We start from the raw sequence: 23,525 nt of genomic DNA, 5'->3' as shown, positions 1-23,525 counted from the left end.
TGATATGCAGTAAAAGGGGGGTCACAGACATGGCACACACTTTTGGTGCCATGTCACAGCACATTAACACTGCACGAACAGGCCCTGCAATGGCAGAGGCCTGAGACAGGTTTGAAAGGCTACTTTGGTGGGTGGCACAATCAGCACTGCAAGCCCACCAGTAGCATTTAATTTACCAGCCCCAGGTATATGAGATACCACTTTAGAAGGGACTGACAGGTAAATTAAATATGCCAAACAGGTGTAGACCAATCATACCATGTTTACCACAGAGAGCACACACACTTTACACTGGACAGCAGTGCTAAAGTGCCCAGAGGCTAGAACCACCAACACCATGTCAGAAAAAAGGCTAGGAGAAAAGCAAAAAGTTCAGGGATGACCTTGCAAAAAACACCCAGTTGGACTTTGTGTGAGTATATCCTGAAGATCACCTTTTACTGGAGTGAATGTATCCACTGGAGTCATGATGTAGAGGCAAGGACTTCAACTGGTTAAAGCTGGTGAACACTGTCCATTTGGTAGCAGTAAAAATGCTTCATTTTATAGACACTTCCGAAGAATGAGGGGCATTATTTTTACCTTCTTATGGACTATTGCCAAATACCCGTTTCTGAATGAAACTTTGCAGCTAACAAAATTTGCACAAGAAGGAAACAGAGTAGAAGAAATTGCCGTCATAAGATTCAATCTATTTAGTTTTAGGATGGGTAAATGGACTGAATCTCCTCTGGTTTATTTGGGCGTTAGCCTTCTAAAGGCCAAGGACTTAGACTGCCGATGGATCTCGTGCAATAGAAAACATTGCAGTTCACAATGGGTTCTTGTGTGTCAACAGTGGATCTTATCCAAATTTGGTGCTGTGTAAGGCTCTATTTTGCAACTTCTGTTGATGATATGTATTTGAACCCAGTAATATTTTATATTAGAATACATTATTAATAAAGCTTTCCGTATGCTTGTGACACACAGTGACAGTGAAGGTTATGATTCAACATCTAATACTCTATGCAAATGCCATCTAGTCACCTTTACCATTTAATGTCTCAATAGATCATGCACATTATGTATCTGTATGAAAACAATAGATTAGTTTTCAGTCATGTGAATATCAATCATATACACCAACACAAATTCACAATTTATAATAATATATACCTATAATTTAACAGCTTATGCGCAATTAAATATTTTGTTTTTCAACAGAAAAATATGCAGATTTTCAAATTCTAAATGTTTTAAAATAAAATACAGGCAAGTATATTTTGAAAGTGAAATAAACTGTTTAGGTTAGCCCATAACCAGCATAACCAATGAAAATTACATTTTCATTGGAGTTTGCTACCCAGTTTACACACTTACAATGCAGGTCAGTTAGGCTCAGAATCGGATTCCGGTCTGTCAAATCTGATTCAGAACCAGTCTTTCTGACTAATTTGGAAAGATTTCCAAACAACTGATTTCGATGTTCAGAAATTGTTTGGACTTTCTGAGTCAGTTCTGAATGACATTCAGAAGAACCGAGTCCTTCGGAGGCGACTCGTACGGGTCAACGGTTCGTGTTTCCGACTGAGCAATTACGATGACAGATTCGTACAGCCTTTCTGAATCAGTTGTTCCGACACAAATTGGCTGTTGGAATCTGATTTGGGGGCCCATAGCCTTTCAAATGGGTTCCGTGGGGATACCCAAGGGACCCCTCTTTGCAACCATGCCCAGTGTGGCAGGCACAATGAGGGGCCCACCATGGGATGCACAATTATCCCTACCCACCCCTTTCTTCAATGGAAGCCTGTGTATTCAGTCGAGACACAGGCTCCAATTGAAGTCAATGGGAGTCCGACCGAATCGTATTCGGAACAATAGTAATTGGTCGGTCGGACTCCCTGAATCTGATTCAGTCAGAAACCATTCCGAGACTGATTTGTCCAGAATACTTTCCGAACAGCATCGTAATTGACCCCTTAGTATTACTCTAAAGAAACTATGAAAGAAATGTTTAAAATACATAAATAGGAGAGAAAGGGTCCTCTTTTTGAAAGATAGCAGGAGAAGTAGTTTATCAATGGGAAAAAGCTGAATTCTGCCTGACTCACTTCTTCAAACTTTTTACCTTGCAGAAAGTCTACTTGAGTAAATATTGCGCAGTAGAAACACTTCTATAACTCTACAACAATCGTAGATTACAAGAACTATGCCTGGAATTGCCATGTACCCCAACAAAGTCAGGAATATTTTGAAATCACAGGAGAAAGTCTAAGGGAGTAGGCTCTTTTTAACAGTAACAATTTCCAATTATTTGTAGCAAGACTTTGTGAAACAGGCCAAGTGTATTTTGCCCAAAGGTTTAGTTGCAAATTCCGAGAATTGTACTTACTTGCAGCCAATTACTGCAAGAACAAAGGTGGGTCTGTCTGGGCTGGAACGGATAGTAAATATGGCGAATGTAAACAAGAGTGTATCATATGACATGTAATGTTTTTTGAATCAACAAACCTTGTCGTGTGATTCTATCTATTGCCTTTTATCGGGCAATCTGCATCACACGATTTATGTATGTTTATTACAATTTTAGGTCAGGTATTAGGCAAGACATTTTGATTTTACTACATTTATATCTTTTATCTTCTTACTTATTGAGGGTTTCATGCAGCCCTTTTCATACATTGATTGAGTATTCAGTAATTCACATTTTCTTTCTGGCCACTATGCCATAGGGCAGTTGGTCGGGCTAATTTCACTGTGAGTGACAGCATTCAGGCCTTTCACAAAAGCATCCCCACAAACATAGTAGTTAGCTTCACTACCAGCAACTACTGCATAGTGTGCTTTTTGAGGACTTAGCCAATCATTTTTTGGACTGATGGAGGCCCAGGTCCTTCCCCAACAATAAGAGAAATGTGAATACAAACACTGGCAAAGCCAAATGACTGGAAGCCAGAGCAAACCTACTGGATTGGACAATTCTTTTTTCTTGCATTTGTGAAATTCAGACAAGTCTTTCTAAGATCAAGGAGCTTGATTAGCATGTACAAAAAAACTTGGAGTATTAAGTGTTAACATTACTGAAGAAGAAACTTTTCTCAATTAACATATTATTCGGGGAAATATGGTGAATGAGTCCCTGAATGAAGACCGTCAGCCTCTTCCATGCTGTAGTTTGGCTTGTCTCGCCTTCCAGTTTTTAGCTACAAATGAATACATTTGATATAAATAACGTTACATCTCTGCTTGCCTTTCATCACGCCGCTACTGTTACTGCGGCAAGCTAACATTTTAAAGTATATTTCATAGACATCGAGTCTATTGTTATGTCTTGAGGAGGCAGGAAAGCAATAAAAGGTTTTCGGTGATGGAAGTGCTAATGACGTGCCTACGGGCAGACAGTGATGCAGTGCGCGCGAGTGTGTGTGAGACATGCACGTCCATTCATGGCGGGGCTGGCCAACGAATGTTTGACAATCATTAACAAGGATGAAGGTGAATGAGGCTGGGTCTTGATTATTCAAGAGTTTTATGGTGGCTGTGATTTGGGCACTATGTTTTGTTAGTAGACGAGAAAGCGCTATACACAGAAGGGCAGAATCAGCAATGTTTCCGCCAGTACCATAAGTTGTACGATTGTTGTAATGATGATTTTTCCATACTCGTGCGTAATGATATTTTTTCCGCCATGTGTGCATTATGCAATGGGAATCATCCAAAACATATACAGTTTATGCATTATGCACATTAAGATGTGGTATACACTTTCAGTAGAGTTTTAAGCCTTTTTTTCCCGGCCTAACAAATAGCAACACGTTCCAGAAAACTCTGCTATTTACAGTTTATTTTGTCTAACATACCATTAGGGTTAGATGTAATTAAAATAATACTGTATAGTTGGTGAAGATTAAACAGTTCTATCCTATGTGTAGTAGCCTAAGTTTTCATTGTTCTCCAATGATGTCTGCCCGCCTACTATCACAGTTTCCTGCTCTAAGATGTCCTAGGGTGGTCATCCTGGACCTCACTATGACTGGATCCTTTCACTAATGTGAAACGGTTGTCTTAAATTATAGAAGTAAAGAAATGCAAATTGTGCATTTATATCAGACTTACACATGCAAATAGATTTGTGAATTAGTCTTAGTGTCAGAATTATATGTGATAAAAAATGTAAACTTGCTAGATGTCTGTTTGTGTGTCTGACATTCATATTATGCAGCACACAGTTGCATAGTAGGTTTTCCTTTAACTGTGGTCTTAATCAAAGGATGTAGCTATCAATTGTTCAGCAGCTGCAGTGACACTGGGCCCAAGACTATGAGTGGTCCTCTGCACACCAATTATGGATGTTACTGATTAGGGGGACCACCATCCATGCACAGCAGGATAGATCTCAGACCCTTATGGACCCAAAGAGAGCACAAGGCCTCACACACAGACTCAAAGAGAGCATCATCTCCCAGAGACCATGGGGGAAACCAATTTTGCTCATATCATCCACATGGGGGTTTCCTAAATGGGATCCCACATGTCAGACTCTGCTGTATCCAGACACCAGCATCAAGCACAGGGGTGACTCCTCCGCTACCACCCTGGCAGAACCAGCAGGTAAAAAACATAACGATATTTGATCATCGTTTTATTTTTAAGCAGCTGGCTCAGTCAGCATGTGCAGAGAGCGGTGGGGCCGGGACATGGGAGGGAGTAGGAGGAGTTCTATGTGCTCTCTCTAAGTCCGCAAATGTGTTTGGCCGGCCGTCTAAGCTCTGACCACAATACAGATGCGCACTTAGGTTTCTCTAGCCCAGCTGCATTGAGCTGCCGGGCTGGAGAAGCCCCACAGACTTCCTGACCTGAGCGGAGCGGAGCGTCTTTTAAGCCCACTCAGACCATTCTCCATGCTGCTCTGCAGCACGGGGATTGGACAGGGAGTTTGATGCAGCCCCAGTGCCTTTTGGGTCACGGAAGAGGAAGCACCCAGCACGACGTGGCCGTCACTTTAAGGCAAGTTTTTTCTTTTTTTATCCTCCCATTCTCCCCATCCTGTGCACTCCTCCTCCCCCGCCCCATTACCTTTTGCATGTGGGGCCAGCCACTGATCAAGCACAAGGTAGACTCCTCTGGAACAGATGCATACTGCACTGCCACACAGGTGAAAGAGTAATGTACCTGAGTCTATATATATTTCCCACAATTCACACTACACTGTATACAGAAATCTGCATCTCCTACAGGTCAGATTTGAATGTACCAGACACACACAGCTCTCACCGGTAGGAGTTTGCTGTATTCAAACACATGATGACCACGCAGGTCACACTCTAATTTATACTAACCACATACACACAGGTCAACTTCTGCTCTACACAAGACGCATGCAAGTCCCACAGTACAGATTCTTCGTTATAGAGACTCATGAATCTATCACAGGCCAGACTCGTGTACCAGACACATGCAGTCTGCTCAGGTCAGCTTCTACTGCATACAGACTCAATCTGCTATATCAGGTCAGACTCCCCTCCTACAGGCCAGACTCTTGTGTACCAGACACATGCAGTCTCCTCAGGTCAGATTCTACTGCAAACAGAGTCAATCTGCTTGCACAGGTCAGACTCTGCTCTTACAGGCCTGACTCATGTGTACCAGACTCTACTGTAAAGAGACACATGTTGCTGCCACAGGTAAGACTCTAAAATACACCACTCACAAGGCAATGTTTTTACTCAAATGCAAATTGTTACGGTAATGAAAGGCACCTTAACTAATGTAGCGGTGATAACAAGTTGGTTTATTCACATAGAAGATCGTGGGTAAAGACAGGAGCTTGCACAAATACATGGTTACCGCATAGCTTTCCCTTTAACAAAATTGACTGCAAATCCTACAACAGCAGTTTCAGATACTTGTAAAAAAAAAAGGAAAAACAATTCCTCAAAAAAATAAAAAAATAACAAGAGTAATAAAAACATAATAAATTACAGGGTTAACTTGTAACTTGGAGGAAGGAAAAATAAATTATGTTTGGCTTGCTGTAGACGTGGCAGTCAAACTCGCCTAGGGAAGTTGAAATTTTTTCCAGCCTCAGATAAAATCTGTTTAAGGTGTAAGATAAAGGGCATATCAGCAGGGGCTGTAAAAGTTCTGAATCTAAAAAGTGAATTTAATAACGAGCGATGACTGTGGGGGAGCAGAGTTTGGATCAATCCATGATCTCAATGTTGTTCAAAATAAAGACGTTTGTATTAAAAAAAAGACTCTACTATACACCAGATCTTACTTGGAGGTTGGCTACCCTTTTTTTACTTGGATGGATCCTTGGTGCCAAAGGCTACTTCCTGCTACACTTTTTATTTCATGGCGGATGGAACCATGTAATTTATTTGTTGTTCTATGTGTTTGTAAAGTGCACTGTCTCCCACTTTGGTATCCTGGTACTGAGCAGGTGTATGCTTAACCCTGCTTATGGTAGGTTGGTTAATTGAAAAGCCAGGTCATCAGCTTCTTGCAGAACTCAAGGAGAGAGGAGGAGGAGGAACTGATGTGAATTGGGAGGTCATTCCACACTTGGGAGTAGTGTAAGAGAAAGTTGTTCCTCCTAATCTGGGTCTGTGTATGCGTGGGATGTTTGCGAGTAGGGGTCTTGCAGAGCGGAGGTGTGTGGGTGGTGGGTAGATGGAGATGTGACTGTTCAGGTAGGTGGGGTCTAAATTGTGTGTGTGAGGATTATGAATTGAGCGTATCTGTGTATCAGGAGCCAGTGTAGTTCCTTGAGGTGGTGTGTGATGTGAGTTTTGTGTGGGAGATTGAGGATCTTATTTTATGTTCTGTTATGTTGCTTTCTAAAGCGCACCAATCACCAGTGAGAATTTCAAGGTACTTGAGCAGGTGTGTTGTCCCCATGGTGTTATTGCAGAGCTCAAGATGTTTGGAGGAGGCTCTGATGTGTTCCAGGTTTTGGGTGCTATATCTGAGAGTGAGTAACCTCCTGTTCTGCTTTCATGGATGCTGGGTGTGTGAGCTAGTGAGAGTGAGGCAGAGCATAGGTGTCTGGCTGGCTCATGAAAGTGTATGCAGCTGCTGAGGTATGCAGGTAAAGTGATGTGTAGGGCTATAATATTTTGTTTGGGAATATTGAATTGACTGTGTTAGTGACTGGGGAGCCCATTGAGCTTTCTGAGGTGAGGTGTGATGTGGATGCAGTGTGGGAGGTCGAGTATTAGTCTTGCAGTGGCATTCTGGTTGGTCTGGAGTCTGTTTAAGAGTTGTTTGGAGATTCCTGCCTAGAGTGCATTGCTGTTGTCCAGCCTGCTGGGGATGAGTGCCTGTGTGATTATGCGTCTGGTGTTCTGGGGAAGTCACTTAAAGATCTTTCATAGCATGTGTAGGATTTCGAAGCAGGAGGAGCTCACTGCATTCAATTATACTGTCATACTGAGCTTGTCATCCAGGATGATCCCCAAGTTTCTTGCGTGGTCAGTCTGTGTTGGTTCTAGCTCCAATGGGCACCAGGGGCCGTATTACGGTATGGGTGCATTTTCTGGTTGGCAATGAGTGCACCTTTCAAAAGGTGCGCCCAGAGCTAACCAGGAAAATACGTTGCATCATAGTAACTGCACTGCACCTAGGGCAGCCATGAACATGCTCTGCCCTGGGGAGAGCGCATTCTGGTGAAAAATGGAGCAACTGCTTTGTAGCTGCTCCATGTTTCTCAGTGCAGGCGGCAACCTGCCTGCAGTTGTAAGAGGACTAGAGATCCCCTTGCAGGCTGGTGCAGTGAGTGACTGCACACGCCTGCAAGGAGGTGTCTCGGGGGTCTATGGGTCCCCCTTTCTCCCTCCAGAGGGCTGCTTTCAAGGGGCACACTGACAGTGTGCCTCCTGACAGCTTCTTTGCCTCTGCGCCCGCGTCTGTAATACAGCATGGGCGCAGAGGCAAAGGGATTCCCTCATTTGCATGGTGTCAGAAGGGAATCTTTATTTGCGCCAGCGCTATCGGTATTACAGAAGGGTCTGCTCAAGCGTCTGCGGCCTCTTTTGTAAAACCAAAGTGCCCTGGGAAAAAGCACAGTGGGCGGATACACCAGTTGCCCCCCGGGGCACTTCAGTAATACAGATCCAAGTAAAGGCCATTGGAAGGCTATTTCCGTTTTGTCAGAGTAGAGTTTCGTTGGTTTGCATCAAGTCAGCTACCATACTCATTTAGTTAGTGAAGTTGGTTCTGGTGATGGCTGTCTTATCTGTCAGGGAAAGGATGAGTTATGTGTCGTAGGAGATGACGGCGCTGCCTTGAGACCCGATGATGTTAGTGAGTGTTGCCATGTAGATGTTAAACAGGGTAGGGCTGAGGGACAATCTCTGGGGGACTTGGTTTCACAGGAGAAGGGTGGCAGTCCGACAGGTTCTTTGCGTGAGGAAGGAGCAGATCCAGTTAAGTGCAGCTTCTTGGATGCCAATCTCATTGAGTCTTCTGATTAAAGTGTAGTGGGAGACCATGTTGAAAGTTGTGGAGAGATCGAGTAGGATGATGCTGCTGTTTCTCCTTGGTCTGGATGTCGTTGATAGCCATGATGAGTGCTGTTTTGGTGCTGTGTTTTTTTCTAAATTCAGACTGGGTGTTGTCTGGCAGGTGGTGAAGCTTGAGGTGGATTGAAAGTTTATTGATGTCCTTCTCAATTAATTTGGCTGGGTAGGGCAGCAGGGAGATGGGTTGAAGTTGCTGAGTTGGTTTGGTTCCGCTGATGGTTTCTTGAGGAAAGCATTGATATCTACATGTTTCCAGTCATCTGTGAATGTGGCAAATATAAGGCAGAGATGTGGATGATGCGAGTAAGGGTGGTGCTGATTGGTGATGTTCCCAGGTTGTAGATGTGGTGAGGACATGGACGCATTGCTGCCCTAAACGAATTATCCGCTTGATTGTCACCAAGTCATCACTGGTGAGGGTAGTCCATTGGTCTGGTGGCAATCTTGGTTGGTGATGGGTAGATTGGTGATGAGCTCAATGGGGTTGGGTTGCTGTTCGAAGTTGCTGTCAATTTCTGGTATTTTGCTGTGGAAAAAGTCTGGTAGGTTGTCTCAGAGTTCTTAGGAGGATGTAATGTTGTTTATGGCAGCAGAAGGTGAGGTGAACACCATGACGATCTAAAAAATCGTCTTATAGCTGTTGGTGCTTCCCTTGGTGCGTTCGGCTAGTGTTCTTTCTTTGGTGTCTCTAATTTGCTGGTGTTTGTGTCTGAGTGCTGCCTTGAAGGTGGTTTTGTTGGTGGCTTCACGGCTGGCTCTACATCTCCTTTCAAGTTGGTAGAGGTGTCGTTTGGAGTCCCGGAGGTCCAGAGTGTACCAGCTAGCCTGTTTGTTGGATTTTTGTTGTTTGTTGAATTAGATGGAGACTAGGGAGTATGTGCAGTTCTTTATACAGTTGTTGAAGTTGGTGATGTCCTTTTTGAGGTTGTCAGTAGGGTTAGGTTGCTTCGTGATGAGGGCGCGGAAACAGTCTGCTTCTGAGGTTTTGCCACAGCTTCAGCTTGGGCAGCTATTACAGGTGGGAAAGTTGCCTTGGGGTGTGTAGATTTGGAAGTGGGTGATGGAGTGGTCAGTCCTTGTAAGCGGTGAGGAGAGGATGTATTTGATGCAGTTGCTGGTGGTGAAAATGGGGTCCAGTGTGTGCTTTGTGATGTGTATTGGTTCTGAGATGATCTGGGTAAGTTCAATGTTGTCTGCCTTCCGAGGAGTGCTGCAGGGCAGGGGCTGGTTCTGTCTTACAGGTGGTAGTTGAGGTCATAAAGGAGTATGTAGTTGATGGTGAGTGTGACGATGAACTCGGTGATGAGGATGCAAAGGGTTTGTGTGCTGGGTTGTCTGTAGGTGAAGGTTTTGCTCAGTGTAAAGTTTTGAGAGATTTGCAGCTTGAAGTGCAGATATTCCATAAATGTGGTGGTGGTCTCTGTGGATGTTGAGCATTTGATGAATTAGGTGTAGATGATTGCGAGTCCTCCTGACTTGTGTGCATGCTCCTGACGTGTGATCTTGTAGCCTGTTAGGACTGCCATGGCGATGGCGGGTGCCACAGTGGGGTTCAGCATGGTTTCCATAATGAAGCGGTGGTCTTGTGTGTCACTACTCAGCATGTCCCAAATCTCAGTTGTGTGTTTGCTGATCCATCATGTGTTGAGTAGCATGCAGACAAGTGAGTGTTTTGCCGGTTTGCTTTTGTGTGTGGTGTTGGGTGGGTATGGTGGTGGCATTGCTGGTGCTTTCGTGGGTGCATAGGGGGTAGCTGATGGAGAACCAGCAGTGGGTGCAAGTGAAGGCTCCTGCTGTGCTGTGTGGTTGGGGTTTGTAGCCTTCTAGGGAGTTGTTTGGTGATTCTGGCAAAGAGGGTGCTACCATAGTCCAGCTTACTGGTGACCAGGGTTCACATGACTGTTTTTCTAGTGTTGCTTAGGTGCCATTTGAAGGTTTTCCTCGCCATCTAAAGGGTATAGAAGCTGTATGCAGTGACAGCATTGACTTGTGCGGTCATGTTCAGCCCAGTTTGCTGTCAAATTATTTTTCTGAGGTTCCTGGCATGCATTCTAAGTGTGGGCCCAAGTTCCAAACCACCCATTGCAGTCCCATTTTGAGGTGTTTTTGCCGAAGATCACTACTTCTGACTTGTCATGTCATTGTGTTGAGCTTGAGACAGTCAGTTTCAATCCAGTTAGTAACTTCGGTCATGTAGGCGATGAACTTGTTTCCTATATTGGGAGTCTTATCCGAGAGCGAGAGTATGAGTTGCATGTTGTCTGTGTAGGAGAGGATGTTGATATTGTATGCATAGATGTCGTTGACCAGACGGATCATGCATGTATTTAAGATGGTGGGCTTAGTGATGAACCTTGAGGAACTCCGCAAATGAGTTTGCGGGCTTATGATTGGTGAGTTGCCCGGCTGACAGCTTGTATTCTATCCTTTAAGTATGAGCAGATCCAGCAGCAAATGGGTCCTTGGATGACAATTTCACGCAGGCACCTAATGAGGATGGTGTGTGAGACTGTATGCTGTGTCAAATACAGCAGATTAGTCCAGGAGAATAAAGGCTGCTGTGTCTCCTCTGTAAAGGATCATGCAGATTCCATCTATGATGGTAATGAGTGCTGTTTCTGTACTGTGGTTGGGTCGGAATCCAGACTGAGTGTTGTCAAGTAGCTGGTGGTTGCTGGAGGTAGTTGGTGAGGTTTCGGTTGATTAGTTTCTGTAAGACCTTTGCCAAGTATGGTAGGAGAGAGATGGGTGTGTAGTGGCAATGCGGCTGGATCAGCGGACGGTTTCTCGAGGTGGGGCATGACAGTGGCATGTTCCAGGTGTCCAGGAATGTGGCTGAGTCCATTAGGCACTGAGAATGTTAGTGCCTCGTTGATCAGTAGGAGCCGTTTGGTGAAAGTGTGGTGGGGCAAAGGAAAGATGGACCACCCGAGTGGGTGGTCATCATGGTAACAGCGAATTCAACTGTGAAGATGGCAGGTTTCATACACTTTTAGTGGAGAGGTGAGGTGCAGCGGTCAGGGCAGCTGACTTCGGAGCACAGGGTTCACGGTTCGATCCCCGGCGGCAGCTCAGCTCAGCATCATGTGACGCTGGGCAATAGCTCACTTAATTTCCACGACGGCCCCCAGCGCCTTGAGACCCGTAAGGGTGAGTAGTTTGCACTTTACAAATACGTATTTACATTTTACATTTTACATTTATTTATAATGGGAAGTTGAGCTGTAACGCTAACGGTGTTCAGTTGAGGGTGGAAGGTGCTGCATATGAAGGGGATTTTGTTACACAAGCATTCAGAGAGCTTGTTACCTAGGTCTTGTGAGGTGGTGATTTTTCTGGTGGTGGCAGGAGGGTGGTGAAATATTTGATGATGGTGAAGATTTCCTTACTGCTGTTAGTGTTGGCATTGATGCAATCTCCAACAGCTGTGTGCTTGATGTTCTGTATCTGCTGGTGGAAGCATCTTAGGTCTCGTTTGACGATGTCTTTATCTGTGGTGTCTTTACTTTTTCTCCATTTGTGCTCTAGTTACTTGCAGTGGCTGTTTGTCGGCTGAGTTTCTCTGTGTAACAGCTTGTTTGTGCTCTGGCGCTTGACTTCGGGTTGCACTGGAGGGAAGCCAAGGAGTTGGTGCATGCATTGAGGTTTTTGATTGCTTTTTCAAGTCACTGGTGTGCTCGGGCCGGTGCTTAGAGAGGATGGAAACCCACTCCTCTTCTAGAGATGCTTTCCAGCTGCAGCATGTGGTTCTGATGGTGGTAGTTCTCTGATAGTGTATGCTAAAACTAAAGAGGGCATGCTCTGTCCGGGTCTTAATTGCTTGCTTTTCAAGTGTGACGTTGCTGATGAAGGAGACAATTGGATTCAGTAGGTGTCTGGCGCTGTGGATGGGTTTGTTAACTTTCTGAGTGAGGCCAAGTCTTCCCAGATTTTCAAGAAGGGGCACAAAGTTTGGGTCTGTGCGGTTTTCCTAGGTGAAAGTTAAGGTCTCTGATGAGGATGAAGGTGGGGATTTGATGATGAGGGGTGTGATGAAGTCGAGGATGTCATAGTGAAATTAGCTGTGGTATATATTGTAAAACCTAATCGCCCATGAGAAACTGCTTGCCCCAGGTTTTTCTGACGTAAAGAATCGCTTTGAGTGATCAAGGCTTCCTCTGTGTGCCATCTGTACTGGGTATGTACTCCCCACCTCTTTAAGAGTTCACCAGCTGCTTCTGTTCAAGTCTGCCACCTTTAATGAAGTTCAGCAGAGCAACTGAGTATGGTGCCCTAAGAGGAACATTGCTCCCCAATTTAAGGGCAAATTATGCTCTAAAAATATGGCCATTTGAAGGCAACAGCATATGTCTGTCATGGTGTCCCGCGAGGAGCCTTCTGCCACTCCTGGCACAAAAAAATGCCACTTGGATTTTCTACACTGCAGAACCTTATCTGGCATTATTATTATATGCAGCTGGTAAAATGTGCACTGCAGAAAAATTTGGATATATTTTCAGTCTCACCTTCAAATCATTTGTGGGTTGTGTGTTGCATGCATCACATGTCAAAGAGGCATTGGCATACTTTTCCCCATCGAGGTGGCAAACAAAGCAGAAAGGACGCCAGCGTGTAGCAACACAGTTAGGTGCTTAGAAATATGGACTTGGCGCTTCTTCTGGCACATGAACAGTGTAGTATGTATCTACCATATAAATCTGTCAACCCTGATCTTGTTCTACAATAAATAAAGGAAGCCTGCACGAGATAGAAGAGACTGCATGTTTTCTCAGTGAAATCCGAAGAGTGTTTCTGCAGGACAAGAATTAAATCGAGAAGCAGCTTGGCTTCTAGGCAACATTCTAGGAGGAATGCTTTCTAATCCTCGTTTGTCAGACATTTTGGCACTGAAATATGGATTGAAATACCCAGCTTGGAAGAATAATAGGTCCCCATTGTAAGGCGCGCTGCAGTAGGCTGACTGCAGTAGCACAATCCTCTTCTGCTGAAGGTAACAAACACCAACTGCAATTGTCCCAGATTTCTTTATTGGGGTGAAAGAAAGTTACAGTTGCTCTCGACTGAGGTGTTGTGCAAGTTTATCGCATTAGCTATTAATGTGGCTGCTTAGCATGTACTCCCTTTTAACAGCTCCTTTACGGCTCTCAGGACGCTAAGGTTGGCAGCTCTGGCACAGATGACATCACTACCAGTCCACAGCAAGATTAACAGGGCCATCTTAATTGATCCACCATCTGTTGGCAGCAATGGCGCCTGTGATTTCACACTTGCTGCAGTGGGCTTTACGCTGCACGCGCTTTCTGCGATCAGGAGGATTTTGAATGCATGAAGTAATTTAAGAGCTAGCATGATTCTTCTTAAATGGTACCAAAGCTATCCAATTAAAATATTTCTTCTGTGCTGGCGCAGCGCCAAGGATTTATCAAATTATCAGGGACTCTTTAAGCTAGTTCAGCTAGCCAGAGTAGATCTAAGTAGATATAGACAATATCAGGGGGTATGCCAAATTTCACAAACATGCACAGAAATTCCAGAAATAGTCATGTTAATCTTTGCAATTTTTAGGATTGTAGAGTACACCACATCCACTAAAATGATTCCTGCCTATTGTCTGTGTATGTAAGTTTAGCAAATCTATATTTCCTGGTACAGAAACACATTTCCTCCCTTTGGCGCAGTGTTCCCTTTTTAGATGCTATCCATGTTTACATAAATACCATGGGGCATATTTACAAGAAGGTGTCGCTGCGTGGCACCGCAAGCCTTTTGGCTGCGCCATGCTGCAGCACTTTCAGAGCACTGGAATGTAACATTTTACAATGATATGTCGCATTCCTGTGCTCTCCCCTGTACTGGCGCACCAACATTTGCCATGAGCAGGCACCCTTGCACCATAGTGCAAGGATGCCTGCATCATGGAGAGATTGTTTTTGTGCAGGAAGGTACCCCTGAATGCACAAAAACAATCAATACAGGCATTTTCCTTTTTCAAAGTGTGCTGTAGAATGCAGCATGCATTGAAAGAGGAAACAAGCATTGGCATAGCCAATAGGTCTCGCTTTTGGGACCTTATAAGTATTTAGTTATGCAGCACAATATCCTTGGTGCAACACATCAACTGTTGCATGGCTAAACACTTATAAGGTCCCAAAGGCGAGACCTATTGGCTATGCCAGTGCTTGTTGAAGAAGGGAAGGCAAACTATTGTGTGATGACTTTGCACTACTGAAGTCACAAGTGAGCGTGTACAGGTCTCAGCACAAGTCAGTGCAGCCTTACTTGACTCGAGATGGGGACAAACATGTGAGTGCCGCAGAGGCTGAAATGTCTAATCAACATGTCAAACATGGGTCAATCTTATTTGCTGCAGAGAAGTAAACAACGTGCACACAAGTGGACCCAAAACAACATACATGAGTGAAGGCCAGAGTCTCCGGAAGAGAACACAGAGCAATGTTCCTTATTCGAGAAATGTCAGTGTGTCCCGAGTGGGACATAAACACGTGTACTGTTGTGGAGAGAAAAACAGAGCACAGACAAAATGTGCTGGAAATAGGAATATTAGTGTCACGGCCATTGCCCTGTTCAGTGAGCCAAGGTATCAAAGCACCAACATGGTAAAATGAGATAAACTACCACTGGAAGGTGTTGTGGGTGACTCTGTTACACTGAGAATCATCAAGAACATTAGCACTGAGGCAAGGTGTTGTTTCTCTGTTTGTTATCAGGATGGGTGGCTCCTGACAAAGACCACATCCGTTACTAGATGTGCTTCTTATGCCAACAGAACATCTGGCATGGATCCGGCCCTCCAGGACCGACTTTGAAGAACCCTGCTTTAGTTGTATGGTACTCACTCTGATAACAGAAGTCTGAAAAGACACCGGTGGCCTTGCTGATATTCTAAGCTGCAGATAAACAAATCTCTGTTACACGTGTACAACCTACTGACAGCATTTTGTGACAAGACCCGCGTATCCCGCGAAATACCTTCTTAAGGTGGTGGTTGTCCGGTACAGCAGTCTGTGCTGTGCCGATATGAGTAAGCGTACCAGAGTGCACTCAGCGTTAGGAAGTCTGGAACTGCATTTTGATGTAGGTCATACTTGGTCAGAGTAAATCAGTTTGAATCAACTGATCTCTTGTTAGGATTGCCAGGTATGACAACAGCAAACGTTGGTGTGCAAGTGCTCCATCATCTTGAGACTGAAAGCCTACACTTGAAACTAAATAGCGCAGCTGCGCTAAGCGCTGCCGAAAACGCCACATGTAATCAAACCTGCCCAACAAAACAATTCCATTTTGAAAAAGAGACCTTCCTATTGTCCAGCGGTCTACCACATCCATACATATATCTTATAGGAGTCCCTAGTACCATGCACTAATGCAAAAATAATTCGAAGCTAAATTAGCAACGTGTAAAACACGTGTGCAATTTCCTACCACGGGCATCAAGTACGAATGCACCTAGGACCAGTAGGAGAGTTAGCTGTTTACATGTATAATTCCTTGAGAGCACATAAGTTTTACCCCACTGACAGTATAGTTCTTACTAAATGACATATACTTCTCTTAGACTAAATTTGAATGAAGTGGGTACAAACATGTAACACATTTGTGAAACTATATAAAACTATACAGCGAAATAAAACAAATTCACCAGAATGGATATTTGAAGTGTAACAAAATTACCTATCTAGAACAAAGCGCGGGCAAGCTAACATTAAAAAAACACAGTCCCGCAAAGCAGATGAAAACGTCCACTAACGGCCAACGTAATTGAAGAGGTTGTTACAGATCACTGACAGCACTTGCATGATACCCTCTGAGCAGGAATCAACCACGAGCAGCAGCAGCCAGGCTCGAGCAGAGGTGGGTGGCCAGGGTGCAGCTAAGCCCCGCCCCTCGAGGAATGATGGGTGCAGAGCCTAGGGAGGTTAGTTCCGCAGACGAGTAGGTGCGGAGCTGGAGGAAGCCCTGCCCATCACACTCACCGCCCTCGCAGCGGCCCTACGCAGTGGTGCTGGCCCGTGGTGGGATGTATGCCCCGACTTTCACCAGTCGGCCGGCATCCTGCGCACACAAGTGGCACTCTGCCGTGGCGGCACAGGTCGGGGTCCAGGGGCAGAGCCACACTTCTCTGGAGGGAGGAAGGGAGAGGTGCAGAGGGCGACGTGCTCCTGACGTTCGCAAAGGCCGAGTGGCTCTCGGTTTCAGGTGGCGTCAGAGTAGTTTCTGCTGCAGTGGCGTTAGACTACCGCCTTAACGAATAGAGTACTCACCAGCATCCACCTAGTTTACGTGGATCAAAGGGGTATTTCCAGAGGCCTCAGTTTAAGCACCAACTCACTTGGGTAATGGGCAAAATCGCCCAAGTGAACAAGCAGCGGCCGCGAAAGCAAAAGAAAACAAGAATGCGAGTGGTGCGTGCAGAGAAAGCCATGAAGCTGACAAGGAGGGAATGGGAGAAGCGAGGGGGAGGGGAGGGCATTCACGCGCGCGATGAAAGAAGCCAGATGGCAGCTGTGCACGTTGCGTGCGCGCTTGTGCACGTAATTGCAAGCTGGTGGCCGGCAAGGTAGCACTTTAAAAAGCAGATACTAAATGTCTCGCCAGTGTAACGCATGCCCTGGCTCAGGTGAGACCTAAAAACGAGGAGAAATGAAAACATTTCTCCTAGTTGCGCCTCGCCACAGCACACCTAGGGTGGCGTAACATACTGACGCATTTCCAGGTTTACGAATCCTTGTAAATCAGGAAATGTGTATGGTTCCATGGGTGTTGCGTGCGAACACCCACAGCAACACCCATGGAACTCCCCTTTCACACAAAGTGCTGCGTGTAAAGGTAAAGGGGTTGTATTTAAAAGGACAGGAAAAGCCACGCAGGGTGGCTTTTTCTGTCCTTGAAAATATGGGGCAGTGTAATGCGCTGCCAGTGCATCACAAAAAGTGACGTACTGGCAGCGCAAGGGATTGTAAATCTGCCTCCATAATTCCAATATGCTGAGCTCATGTCGTTTTGATGTAGGTCCTAGGGCACCATTAAATATAGGTCATGATATTAGTGTCTACAGGAGAAGTGATAGGAGGTGTCTTCTGCTCATTATGATTCATAATAGGTATACATCCATTAGAGGCATGTGTATTCGATGTAAAAAATGTGTGTTAGGAATTATTGTGGCCATATATTAAGTAGAAGAACATCAAGAAAGCACATAAAAACATGAATCTTTTAAAAACTATATGGATCTAGCTATCTTTGTGAGAATCCACAGGGTGTGTTCCTTTCTTACACTATTTTCTAAGCCTACCAGGTCATAAATCCATGTTTTTTTCCGCAGTTTCCTTATGTTTCATTTAAATTGGCAGCCCTTCCCTTGTGTTCAAAGAAATCCAGTAAAATTAATGGGATCTGCTTTCAGACAAGCCCCGCTGATATGCCCACAAGAAAAACATTTTTATTTATTTATTTATTTATTTATGCCTTTTTATATAGCGCAGACTTTACCCAAAGGTGTCAAACGCTTTTCAATAGAACCATTTACATAACATAAGGACTTCAGAGTACATGAATAACAAAAAATAGACAAACAGATAAACTCTAAACTCACATAAGAATTGTAGTAAGTACAAAAATCTACTATAGATACTAGTGGTTAGAGTTAAATATATACAAGTCGCAAATTCACTCAAGATTATATTTTACGAAGCGATTAGGGTTGGCCAATTATATCTAACAAATTTACAGAGAATGATCTTCTCGCAGTTGTTCAGCTCAGCCAGTCATTCAGGGTACTGTTGCACTCCAGCGGCGGCAGGCACAGGTAAGGGCATGGGACAGGGCGTGGCAGGGTGGAAGCCGACGGACGACGACATAGGCATTATTTATTCTGACGTCTGTTGACTTTCGTCCCACACGTGCCCTGCCCCACCGCGTTTACCTGTGCCGGCCACTGCTGTTGCACTCACAGGCAATTTATCAGTATTTCAGTAGCGGGAAATTTGAAAGAAGTTATAAAGAAATGCAATTACCCTCTCTGTGCATTATTTTTCCCATGCTCTAGGCTCTGCTAAGCAGAGGGATGCAGATAACTCTGTGCCTGTGCATCAAATAAAGTTTATTAATTAAATATAGTCAAGGTTAATAAATCTCCTCTGCTGGTGCCCTTTTATTTAATTTCAGAAAATCATTCATATTTTAATCCGAAGCTCAAACATCTGCAATTTTTTCTTTTTGCAAAAATAGTTTCTAAATTCTACTTATGATAGCAAGTATACTTTAGTTTGTCCGCTCCTTCTCAATGCAAATGTATGCCTGAAACTGCCGTAACTAGGAAGTACAAATAGTAACAGTCTTGTATAAGGAATCCTGAGTAGAGTTTTCCATCTTTGTGCTTTGAAGGAACAGACATCCGCTTACTACTTAGCCTAGGAACTAAGGAATTATAGATGTTAGATGGTAGGAATCTTCTGTTGCTCTACCTTTTTTGTTCATTCCCACTGTCAGTGCATGAAAAGGGAGAACAGAGGAAAACAGAGCTCTTAAAAAGTAAATCAACCATCTCGAAATTCAGAGGATGTAAATGTAGGATCGGAAATTTGGAGTGCCTCAAATCAACTCTGTCAGAGTCAGAATCTGAGGTCAAAATCAATAAGAATAAATTGGAAGTTTTAGATTTTTACAAATATGATGAAACTATTGTACGAAGGGCCAGATGTATGAACCTTTTTAGCAGTCGCAAACGGGAAATCTGCCTGTTTGCGACCGTTAAAAAGGTGTGTGGTATGTACACGCCCTATTTTACGAGTCGCAAAATAGGGTTTGCGAGTTGCTATTTGGAAGAGGCGTGCCAAGAGGCATTCTTTCCTAATAGCAAGTCGCACTAGTATGTGCAATTGTTTTGCGACAGAATTTGCGGTCACAAAACAATCGTAGTTACCACCTACTTCAAGTAGTTGGTAAGCCAGTCGCAAACAGGAAGGGGTCCCCAGGATACCCTTTCGCCTTCGTGTTGGGCAGCGAAAATATTTTCTAAGAGCAGGCAATGGCCCTATGGCCCACTGCCTGCTCTCAAAAAATAAACAGAAACGTTTTATTTGTCTTTTTTAAATGGGCTGCATTTAAAAAAAAACCTGTTTATTTAAAAAGCAGTCACAGACACGGTAGTCTGCTGACCCCAGAAGGACACGATCCCTGTGAGTGCTGGCCATTCTCAATGGGTCGCAAATTGCGACCTGCCTCATGAATATTAATGAGGCAGATCATTTGTGACCCATTTGGAAATCGCAAACAGTGTCTCGGACACCGTTGTACATTCCATTTTGCAAGTCGAAAATTGTGAGTGGTAAAATATCGCAATTTGCAACTAGCAAAATGGAATGATCATACATCTGGCTCCTCAATGTTTTTCCTTATATGTACCAATTTAAATCTCAGGGTACGTGTAGCAGTTTGATATCTTGGCTTTTCCGATGCCTGACCTACCAGGCGAGAAGAGCCTGCTCCCCGGCTATCAAAGATCCCATTGGATACAACTATCTCACTTGGTTTGGAGAAGCTGATACCCATCACCCCACTGGCACCACTGGACACACTACCTGCTACTGATCTTTAGCTTTTATGCTGCTATGACTTGAAGTGGCAGGAACTATATACGGTATCGTAGCATTGCAGTCCTTGGCTCTAGCATAAGAGATAAGATCTGCTTTCCATGTCAGTTTACAACACCTACCATACTGCCCACACTGCCCCAGCTTAAGGTGGTGCTGGAATGCCACCGAGATGAGGAGCACCCATGTACAAGGCTTCAGTAAATGCACAACAGGCCCAACAAAGATACACACTCACCAGAGGGCTACAAGTATAGGTGATTCAATCACCCACTGACAACAATGGATTGCTCCGTAGTAAGGATTCATTAGACATCCACTGAGAGACTACCTAGGGATGTAACACAAGCTTCTGCAGCCCCTGTAGCGCAGGAGGTGTCTAAATCTTCAGGGGCCCCCAAGCCTTTCAGAGGAGCCCCATTCTGCCCATGGACAATGAATATTTGTGAGACTCAGGGGCCCCTTTCCACACTGTGCAGGAGTGCCTCATCCTTTTAAATTACACTACTGAACTATCCTGAGTTGAATCCACAACACACAATGGATAATTTGGTTATGAGAATCCAATTTCCAGATGAAAACCTTATCAAATTGTTTCCTTGCCTTAGAGGTTGAAATGCACAGATGGAGAAGAGAAAACTTGGAAGTGTTACAATATACCACTGGAGTTTTTCCCAGCCAACCAGGAAATAACTTATTGTAATGACTGTGGCATCAGCAGAGGGCACCCTCAAGGTGCTATTAATAAGACTAGGTCATGTGATAGGCCATTTTTTGCAATAAGGTTGTGAACGTATCACTAGATATCCTCGACTTAAAAAAAGATTATGTTTGATGTTTGAGTTTATTGAAATATTTAAAGAGTATTCACGAGTACTGGGATACAGAAGATATTTATAGTATAATGTTGATTGAGCCATTTTATTTAGCTTTGTGTACAAAGGTGTAGAGCGATGTAATGTGTTTTACATTTCTAAATAATCACAAAATGAATATTGCGGGGGAAAAAGAACATCCATTTGTTAGTTTATCTAGTGGGTTCAATGTTTGATGGCCGATTGGGAGATCTCTTATTTTTAGATGTATTAAAGGTGCCCCATTCTCAAGGGGGCTTAATGGGCACTTCCCGCCTAACCGTGTATCAGAGGAGAAAAGTACATCAACGCAGAGGACATACATACATTTACCAAGGTAAATGACTCCCCTCTATCCTCTCTGGCTTATGTGAGCAACACACCCTATTGGTTTCCCCAGAGACATTTTTGTTTATATTTTGTTTTTGGTGGTGACATTCTGCATTCACTTTCTTGATTTTTGTTTTTAACTTTTTGTAGCATTTAGCTAATAATAACTTAAATTCTTTCTTGAACTTGGGTCAATACCAACATTTGAGTAGGCCATTTCTTTTATTTATGTCTCCTTTTAGTACAATTGGAGCCTGGGTGCGTTTTCCACATGGTTTCTCTCATTTTAATTTCATGAAGAGTTAGTCATGGATTAGGTTCTCTTCTATGAAACCTCATATGACTCGCTTAATAGGAGTAATAAGCAATACATTTGTTGCTCAGGGTTTCACAATCCGTTTCCACCTTTTTAGGTCTCGCGCAGCGTTGCAGCGCGAATGCGCTGCCATCGCTTTGCGAGGCATGCAGTATATACTGTTGTGTGGAAGCTTCGTGGAAGCTCCGCTCACTCTCTGCCCATTGTTTTTTGTCTTAAATGCTGCCTTCCGATTGGTTCGAGGCTTGTTAGTCCCTCCTCATTCATCATTTATATCCTTCCACGGCTATTGGTGCCTTTATTCCTAAAAATATTTTCTTCCCTGTCTCCCACCCCACCGCCCCCTCCCTCAGTCTCTGACTTCTCACCCTCCCCCGCCCCCCCACTCCCGTTCTTGTTTTTTTGCCTGGCGGCACTTCCTTTTTTATCTTTATTATTGCCACCTTAACATATGCAAGTTCAAGATGTGTGCTGTACAAAAACTTCTCGTGTTTAATTAACTAGATTTTAATGTTACTCTAAATATAATAGGGATCTAGGCAACATTAGGAGTATGCATGGCAACTGACGCCTCTTAGTTCACAAATGACATTGTTGTCGGGCGGGAGAGCGGCAGTGTTTTAACTCATGCTTAAAACAAGCACTTTTAATAACTTCCTCTCAATTCAGTGCTATAATCTTGTATACTGAGGTGACGCGCTAAAGAAATGCACTTTTTTGAATCCTGAAGAGACATTATTGCACATTTACATCATGTTTACTGTATGATTAACATGCCGATCATTTTCACAGCTCGGCCACTGGCTCGTATATGCTTGGCTCGTCTCCGGCTGGCTCTACCTGTTAATTAGTATATTGGTTCGCGCACCTCTAACAAAGAGAGATGAATGGATACATGACAGTGAGTTTGGTAGATGGTAGAGAAATAGATTGGTGCAGACAAACAGACAAAGTCAGTCTCCATTGCCTCACGTCAGAAGCATCACTTTCAATAACCTGGAAATCTGCCGGCAACTCCCACATGCTCCAACCTCATCCCCCTCACCTATTCTTAGCAGAAGCAGCAGATTCTGAGCTGTGCACTGCTGGTGCAGAGGAGCACGGCAGAGTCTGTAGAAGTCCTGGGATCCCTAGCCTCTCCGGGCAGGCACCTAAGCCTTCCGGGTTCCTTCACACTCAGGATAAATGAATACATTTTGTTCAGTGCTTTAGTCACCCCTCTGTGAGCACTGTCTGGTAGATGAAGCTCTGTGTTAATAAGCACATTCAGAGAGGTGGTTGTGTACAAACAAACAACAGCCACAATACCGTACGTTTTGAACGTATAGTTAAATACCTGCTCATCAAATACCTCATTGGCTGATCATTCCGTGGCACTACCCAAATTACATGTGGACACATTTGCTCAACTGTAAAACACTCCCTTCTATGGGTCATTTAACAACTCAGGGCTTTGGGGCTAGGTAACCTACTTTGGATGCTGTTTAAAAGAGTAAATACAAAAATTAATGCAACGAAGCAACCAGTACTGTCTAAAACACTGTGAAAACTGACACGCATTCTGGCATTTTGTTTAGTTAATGTTGATTTTCTCATAGATGCGAGTAAAGTACTCTTGTTATCTTAATGAAATCTTCACACTTTTAACTAATAGCACCGGGCGACCTTTGACAACTAGGCAATGAATAAATACACTTTCATGTACCCCCAAAACCCCCCCTGCCCCCGCCACCTTGGCAAACTTCATTGCCTCCCAGTGTTTGGGAGATAACCAAGACACAGGAGAGTGAGTTAAATAGTCTAGAAAATGAAAGAGAAGCCGGGATTCGGATTCACATGCTCCGATCCCGATCGCGTTGGTTAGTCTGTAAGCACTACTTTTATTAATGAGTTTCGCATTAGT

The 23,525-nt window shown here is 44.0% G+C and overlaps 1 protein-coding gene across 1 annotated transcript in view; it reads left to right on the top strand.

Moving 5' to 3' along the window:
• Positions 1-23,525, top strand: part of THSD4 (thrombospondin type 1 domain containing 4) — a 2,089,562-nt gene that overhangs the window by 1,437,367 nt on the left and 628,670 nt on the right. The gene's annotated exons all lie outside the window — the stretch shown is intronic.

Source organism: Triturus cristatus, chromosome 3_1 (assembly GCF_964204655.1).
Source record: "Triturus cristatus chromosome 3_1, aTriCri1.1, whole genome shotgun sequence".
Classification (NCBI taxonomy): Eukaryota; Metazoa; Chordata; class Amphibia; order Caudata; family Salamandridae; genus Triturus; species Triturus cristatus.
The sequence above is the reverse complement of the archived record's forward strand: the minus strand, read 5'-3'. Positions and strand labels throughout refer to the sequence as shown.